This window comes from Oncorhynchus masou, unplaced genomic scaffold (assembly GCF_036934945.1).
Source record: "Oncorhynchus masou masou isolate Uvic2021 unplaced genomic scaffold, UVic_Omas_1.1 unplaced_scaffold_4232, whole genome shotgun sequence".
Taxonomy (NCBI): domain Eukaryota; kingdom Metazoa; phylum Chordata; class Actinopteri; order Salmoniformes; family Salmonidae; genus Oncorhynchus; species Oncorhynchus masou.
Genome location: NW_027010628.1, coordinates 5,001 through 13,086, shown reverse-complemented (window position 1 = coordinate 13,086; position 8,086 = coordinate 5,001). Strand labels below are relative to the sequence as shown.

Below are 8,086 nucleotides of genomic sequence, written 5' to 3'. Positions count from 1 at the left end.
TCTGTGGACCGTTTCTCTAAGTCCTGCCGTCTCCTCCCTCTGCCCGGTCTCCCTACGGCCCCACAGACTGCAGAGGCCTTGTTAACACGTATTCCAGCACTACGGGGTGCCTGAGGATATGGTGTCTGATCGGGGTGCCTCTCCCCCTTCCAGTGTGTATTGGGGTATCAGCCGGTTCTGTCTCCTTGGCAACAGAGTCAGACCGAGGCTCCTGCGGTGGACGACTGGTTCCGGCGAGCGGAGGAAACCTGCGACACCGCCCATGTTCACCTTCAGCGTGCCGTGCTGAGCCAGAAAGTCGGCGCAGACCGTCACCGCAGTGAGGCCCCGGTGTTAGCACCAGGGGATCGGGTCTGGCTCTCGACCCAAAACCTGCTCCTTCGCCAGCCCTGCCAGAAGCTGGGTCTGCAGTTTGTGGGTTCACCCAGTTCTGTTCTCCTGCGTCAGACTTCTCTGCCACCAATTACGCTCCCCTTACAGTATAATATCTCTGGTGTGTGTATAATTTCTCTCCTGTGTGTATAGTATCTCTGGTGTGTATAGTATCTCTCCTGTGTGTATAGTATCTCTCCTGTCTGTATAATATCTCTGGTGTGTATAGTATCTCTCCTGTGTGTATAGTATCTCTCCTGTGTGTATAATATCTCTGGTGTGTGTGTAATATCTCTCCTGTGTGTATAATATCTCTGGTGTGTGTGTAATATCTCTCCTGTGTGTATAGTATCTCTCCTGTGTGTATAGTATCTCCTGTGTGTATAGTATCTCTCCTGTGTGTATAATATCTCTCCTGTGTGTATAATATCTCTGGTGTGTGTGTAATATCTCTCCTGTGTGTATAATATCTCTGGTGTGTGTGTAATATCTCTCCTGTGTGTATAATATCTCTGGTGTGTGTGTAATATCTCTCCTGTGTGTATAGTATCTCTCCTGTCTGTATAATATCTCTGGTGTGTGTGTAATATCTCTCCTGTGTATATAATATCTCTGGTGTGTGTATAATATCTCTGGTTTGTGTATAATATCTCTGGTTTGTTTATAATATCTCTGGTGAGTGTGTAATATCTCTGGTGTGTGTATAATATCTCTGGTGTGTGTGTAATGTCTCTGGTGTGTGTGTAATGTCTCTGGTGTGTGTATAATATCTCTGGTGTGTGTGTAATATCTCTGGTGTGTGTGTAATGTCTCTGGTGTGTGTGTATAATATCTCTGGTGTGTGTGTAATGTCTCTGGTGTGTGTGTATAATATCTCTGGTGTGTGTGTAATATCTCTGGTGTGTGTGTAATGTCTCTGGTGTGTGTGTATAATATCTCTGGTGTGTGTGTAATGTCTCTGGTGTGTGTGTATAATATCTCTGGTGTGTTCATAATATCTCTGGTGTGTGTGTTTACAGGTGAGAAAATGAGTACAATAAAGAGCAGAGCAGGAAGAGGAGAAGGAAGAGGAGAAGGAGGAGGAGAAGGAGGAGGAATTGGCAAACTCAGGTTATACACCTCTACTGTGTATATATACCTCTACTGTGATTATATACCACTACTGTGTATATATACCTCTACTGTGATTATATACCACTACTGTGTATATACACCTCTACTGTGATTATACACCTCTACTGTGATTATACACCTCTACTGTGATTATACACCTCTACTGTGATTATACACCTCTACTGTGATTATACACCTCTACTGTGATTATACACCTCTACTGTGTATATATACCTCTACTGTGATTATACACCTCTACTGTGTATATATAACTATACTGTGATTATACACCTCTACTGTGTATATATAACTATACTGTGATTATACACCTCTACTGTGTATATATAACTATACTGTGATTATACACCTCTACTGTGTATATATAACTATACTGTGATTATACACCTCTACTGTGTATATATAACTATACTGTGATTATACACCTCTACTGTGATTATACACCTCTACTGTGATTATACACCTCTACTGTGATTATACACCTCTACTGTGATTATACACCTCTACTGTGATTATACACCTCTACTGTGATTATACACCTCTACTGTGATTATACACCTCTACTGTGATTATACACCTCTACTGTGTATATACACCTCTACTGTGATTATACACCTCTACTGTGTATATATAACTATACTGTGATTATACACCTCTACTGTGTATATACACCTCTACTGTGATTATACACCTCTACTGTGTATATATAACTATACTGTGATTATACACCTCTACTGTGTATATACACCTCTACTGTGATTATACACCTCTACTGTGTATATATAACTATACTGTGATTATACACCTCTACTGTGTATATATAACTATACTGTGATTATACACCTCTACTGTGATTATACACCTCTACTGTGTATATATAACTATACTGTGATTATACACCTCTACTGTGTATATATAACTATACTGTGATTATACACCTCTACTGTGTATATATAACTATACTGTGATTATACACCTCTACTGTGATTATACACCTCTACTGTGTATATATAACTATACTGTGATTATACACCTCTACTGTGAATATACACCTCTACTGTGATTATACACCTCTACTGTGATTATACACCTCTACTGTGTATATATAACTATACTGTGATTATACACCTCTACTGTGATTATATAATCATAATCACCTCTACTGTGATTATACACCTCTACTGTGATTATATAATCATAATCACCTCTACTGTGATTATACACCTCTACTGTGTATATATAACTATACTGTGATTATACACCTCTACTGTGATTATATAATCATAATCACCTCTACTGTGATTATACACCTCTACTGTGATTATACACCTCTACTGTGATTATACACCTCTACTGTGTATATATAACTATACTGTGATTATACACCTCTACTGTGATTATATAATCATAATCACCTCTACTGTGATTATACACCTCTACTGTGATTATATAATCATAATCACCTCTACTGTGATTATACACCTCTACTGTGTATATATAACTATACTGTGATTATACACCTCTACTGTGATTATATAATCATAATCACCTCTACTGTGATTATACACCTCTACTGTGATTATACACCTCTACTGTGATTATACACCTCTACTGTGTATATATAACTATACTGTGATTATACACCTCTACTGTGATTATATAATCATAATCACCTCTACTGTGATTATACACCTCTACTGTGATTATACACCTCTACTGTGATTATACACCTCTACCGTGTATATACACCTCTACTGTGATTATACACCTCTACTGTGATTATACACCTCTACTGTGTATATATAACTATACTGTGATTATACACCTCTACTGTGATTATACACCTCTACTGTGTATATATAACTATACTGTGATTATACACCTCTACTGTGATTATATAATCATAATCACCTCTACTGTGATTATACACCTCTACTGTGATTATACACCTCTACTGTGATTATACACCTCTACTGTGTATATATAACTATACTGTGATTATACACCTCTACTGTGATTATACACCTCTACTGTGTATATACACCTCTACTGTGATTATACACCTCTACTGTGTATATATAACTATACTGTGATTATACACCTCTACTGTGTATATATAACTATACTGTGATTATACACCTCTACTGTGAATATACACCTCTACTGTGTATATATAACTATACTGTGATTATACACCTCTACTGTGTAAATATAACTATACTGTGATTATACACCTCTACTGTGTATATATAACTATACTGTGATTATACACCTCTACTGTGTATATACACCTCTACTGTGATTATACACCTCTACTGTGTATATATAACTATACTGTGATTATACACCTCTACTGTGTATATATAACTATACTGTGATTATACACCTCTACTGTGTATATATAACTATACTGTGATTATACACCTCTACTGTGATTATATAATCATAATCACCTCTACTGTGATTATACACCTCTACTGTGTAGATATATATCTCTCTCTCTCTCTCTCTCTCTATTAAAGAGCAACGCTCTGGTGTATCTGGGAGCCCCCGCGAACGGCCAGACTAATAAACCTGATTTAGAGTTACCCAACCTCCTTCCTCTGGAAGGAGCTTAAAGGTGAACGGCGAATGGAACCTTCAGAATAAAGAATGTTAAGATGATTTAGTTCTACCAGAGTTCTGTAATAATCCGTTATAGTACGTCGACCTCATCAACCTCTGACCAGAGCAGATCAGAAAAGGTAAAGAATGTGTGTTTAACAGTCTGCATGTGACAGTGTTACACACAGAGCGGGGAGGGTAGAGTGGGAGGTAGAGCGGGGGGGGGTGAGAAAAGGAGGACAGGATAGGTAGGAGGAGGGGTAGAGGAGAGGTAGAGCTGGGGAGGGAGGGGTAGGGGAGAGGTAGAGCTGGGGAAGGAGGGGTACAGGAGAGGTAGAGCTGGGGAAGGAGGGGTACAGGAGAGGTAGAGGAGAGGTAGAGCTGGGGAAGGAGGGGTACAGGAGAGGTAGAGCTGGGGAAGGAGGGGTAGAGGAGAGGTAGAGCTGGGGAAGGAGGGGTAGAGGAGAGGTAGAGCTGGGGAAGGAGAGGTAGAGGAGAGGTAGAGCTGGGGAAGGAGGGGTACAGGAGAGGTAGAGCTGGGAAAGGAGGGGTACAGGAGAGGTAGAGCTGGGGAAGGAGAGGTAGAGGAGAGGTAGAGCTGGGGAAGGAGGGGTACAGGAGAGGTAGAGCTGGGAAAGGAGGGGTACAGGAGAGGTAGAGCTGGGGAAGGAGAGGTAGAGGAGAGGTAGAGCTGGGGAAGGAGGGGTACAGGAGAGGTAGAGCTGGGGAAGGAGGGGTACAGGAGAGGTAGAGGAGAGGTAGAGCTGGGGAAGGAGGGGTACAGGAGGGGTAGAGGAGAGGTAGAGCTGGGGAAGGAGGGGTACAGGAGAGGTAGAGCTGGGAAAGGAGGGGTACAGGAGATTTAGAGCTGGGGAATGAGGGGTAGAGGAGAGGTAGAGCTGGGGAAGGAGGGGTAGAGGAGAGGTAGAGCTGGGAAGGAGGGGTAGAGGAGAGGTAGAGCTGGGGAAGGAGGGAAAAGGAAAGACAACGGAACAGGTTTTTAGAAATTTTAGCAAATGTATTGAAAATAAAAAACTGAAATATCACATTTACATAAGTTTGTAGACCCTTTATTCACTACGTTGTTGAAGCACCTTTGGCAGTGACTACAGCCTCAAATCTTTTTGGGTATGACGCTACCAGCTTGGCACACCTGTATTTGGGGAGTTTCTCCCATTCTTCTCTGCAGATCCTCTCAAGCTCTGTCAGGTTGGATGGGGACTATTGATGCACAGCTATTTTCAGGTCTGTCCAGAGATATTTGATCGGGTTCAAGTCCGGGCTCTGGCTGGGCCATTCAAGCACATTCAGAGACTTGTCCCAAAGCCACTCCTGCGTTGTCTTGGCTGTGTGCTTAGGGTCATTGTCCTGTTGGAAGGTGAATCTTTTCTCCAGTCTGAGTTACTGAGTGCTCTGGAGCAGTTTTTCATCAAGGATCTCTCTGTACTTGGCTCCATTCATCTTTCCTGACGAGTCTCCCAATCCCTGCCCAAAAAAACATCCCCACAGCATGATGCTGCCACCACCACGCTTCACCGTAGGGATGATGCCATGTTTCCTTGAGACGTGACGCTTGGTATTCATGCCAAAGTGTTCAATCTTGGTTTCATCAGACCAGAGACTCTTGTTTCTCATGGTCTGAGAGTCTTTAAGTGGCTTTTGTCAAACTCCTAGCCGGTTGTTGAAGCCTCTCAAACCTAATCCAGGTAGAAGCAGGAATTCCCCAGGGTAGCTGTTTAGGCCACTTGCTTTTTTCAATCAGTGTGTCTATGTATGCGGATTACTCAACACTATACACGTCAGCTACAACAGCGACAGAAATGACTGCAACATTTAACAAAGAGCTGCAGTTAGTTTCAGAATGGGTGGCAAGGAATATGTTACTCCTAAATATTTCTAAAACAAAAAGCATGGTATTTGGGACAAATCATTCACGAAACCCTAAACCTCAACTACATCTCATAATGAATAATGTGGAAATTGAGCAAATTGAGGAGACTAAACTGCTTGGAGTAACCCTGGATTGTAATCTGTCATGGTCAAAACATTGATACAGTAGCTAAGATGGGGAGAAGTCTGTCTATAATAAATTCTACCTTCTCAACAACACTATCAACAAGGCAGGTCCTAATGGCCCTAGTTTCTACCTTCTCAACAACACTATCAACAAGGCAGGTCCTACAGACCCTAGTTTCTACCTTCTTATCAACACTATCAACAAGGCAGGTCCTACAGGCCCTAGTTTCTACCATCTTAACAACACTATCAACAAGGCAGGTCCTACAGGCCCTAGTTTCTACCTTCTTATCAACACTATCAACAAGGCAGGTCCTACAGGCCCTAGTTTCTACCTTCTTAACAACACTATCAACAAGGCAGGTCCTACTGGCCCTAATTTCTACCTTCTTAACAACACTATCAACAAGGCAGGTCCTACAGGCCCTAGTTTCTACCTTCTTAACAACACTATCAAAAAGGCAGGTCCTACAGGCTCTAGTTTCTACCTTCTTAACAACACTATCAACAAGGCAGGTCCTACAGGCCCTAGTTTCTACCTTCTTAACAACACTATCAACAAGGCAGATCCTACAGGCCCTAGTTTCTACCTTCTTAACAACACTATCAACAAGGCAGGTCCTACAGGCTCTAGTTTCTACCTTCTTAACAACACTATCAACAAGGCAGGTCCTAAGGTCCTAGTTTGTACCTTCTTAACAGCACTATCAACAAGTCCTAGGCCCTAGTTTCTACCTTCTTAACAGCACTATCAACAAGGCAGATCCTACAGGCCCTAGTTTCTACCTGTTCAGCTGTGTGGGCAAAAAGAGGGACTTGGTAAAATCTCAGAACGTGACTGGCTCTTATGTATACACAGAGAGCTAACATTAATAATATGCATGTCAATCTCTCCTGGCTCAAATTGGAGGAGATATTGACTTCATCATTATTTGTTTTTGTAAAATTCATGTAAATAAGCTATTCCTGTATTTTATTTGTAATAAATTAGCAAAAATGTCTAAAACCCGTTTTTTTCACTTTGTCATTATGGGGTACTGTATATATTTTTTACAATAATCAAAAAATCTCTCTCTCTCTCTCTCTTTCTCTCTCCCTCTCTCTCGGTCCATTGCAGCAACAGTTGTCAGTGTTAATGAGTAGATTGAAGCATTAATATTGAAACTCTTACATGGTGTGACGTCACCTAGTCCTGAAACAATACCCTCTGTGATGGTGGATTACACACACACACACACACACACACACACACACACACACACACACACACACACACACACACACACACACACACACACACACACACACACACACACACACACACACACACACACACACACACACACACACACACACACACACACACACACACACACACACACACACACACACACACACACACCTTTTCACGTGGCTCTCTCCTGCTCCAGATTATTGTCCTAATCTCACACGTTCTCTCCATCACTCGTTCGCCTGCGTCACCAAAACTCTGTCGCTCTCAGTGAGTCGTCCAGTCACTCCACACTCACACAGACACGGAGGATAGCACACACGGAGGACAAGACACACAGAGGACACGACACATGGAGGACAGGACAGAAAGAGGACAGGACATAAAGGCAGCAGACTACAGTTAATTCTGGGCCTCTTCTGAGGGAGGATCTCCTGGATCTACTGGAAGACAACCCAGATTAGATCATCTCAGAAGATTAAAACCTCCAACTGAGACTGACAGTTTGCTGCTAGCAGGAGGAATCCACTAGCAAGCCAATCAACAAGAAGCAAAAGAATCACAGACTGGGTTCTATGGGAGGCCAGGTCTGTTGTGTGTGAACGATACAAAGAGGACCTGATGAAAGAGAGAGGAGCCACTGCTACGACGTTGGTTTAGCAAGAAGCTGACGGTCTAAAAAAGCTGAGACCAGTAAGGTAGCTGCCCCTGGACCATCAGTCATAGAAGAGG

At 42.2% G+C, this 8,086-nt stretch overlaps 1 long non-coding RNA gene across 1 annotated transcript in view; it reads left to right on the top strand.

Annotated features, from left to right (window-relative positions):
- Positions 1–1,416: 1,416 nt before the first annotated feature.
- Positions 1,417–8,086, top strand: part of LOC135534957 (uncharacterized) — an 8,493-nt gene continuing 1,823 nt past the window's right edge. Inside the window, exon 1 of the long non-coding RNA XR_010454778.1 lies at positions 1,417–1,482. This is a non-coding gene — a long non-coding RNA (uncharacterized LOC135534957). The remainder of the gene's footprint in view (positions 1,483–8,086) is intronic.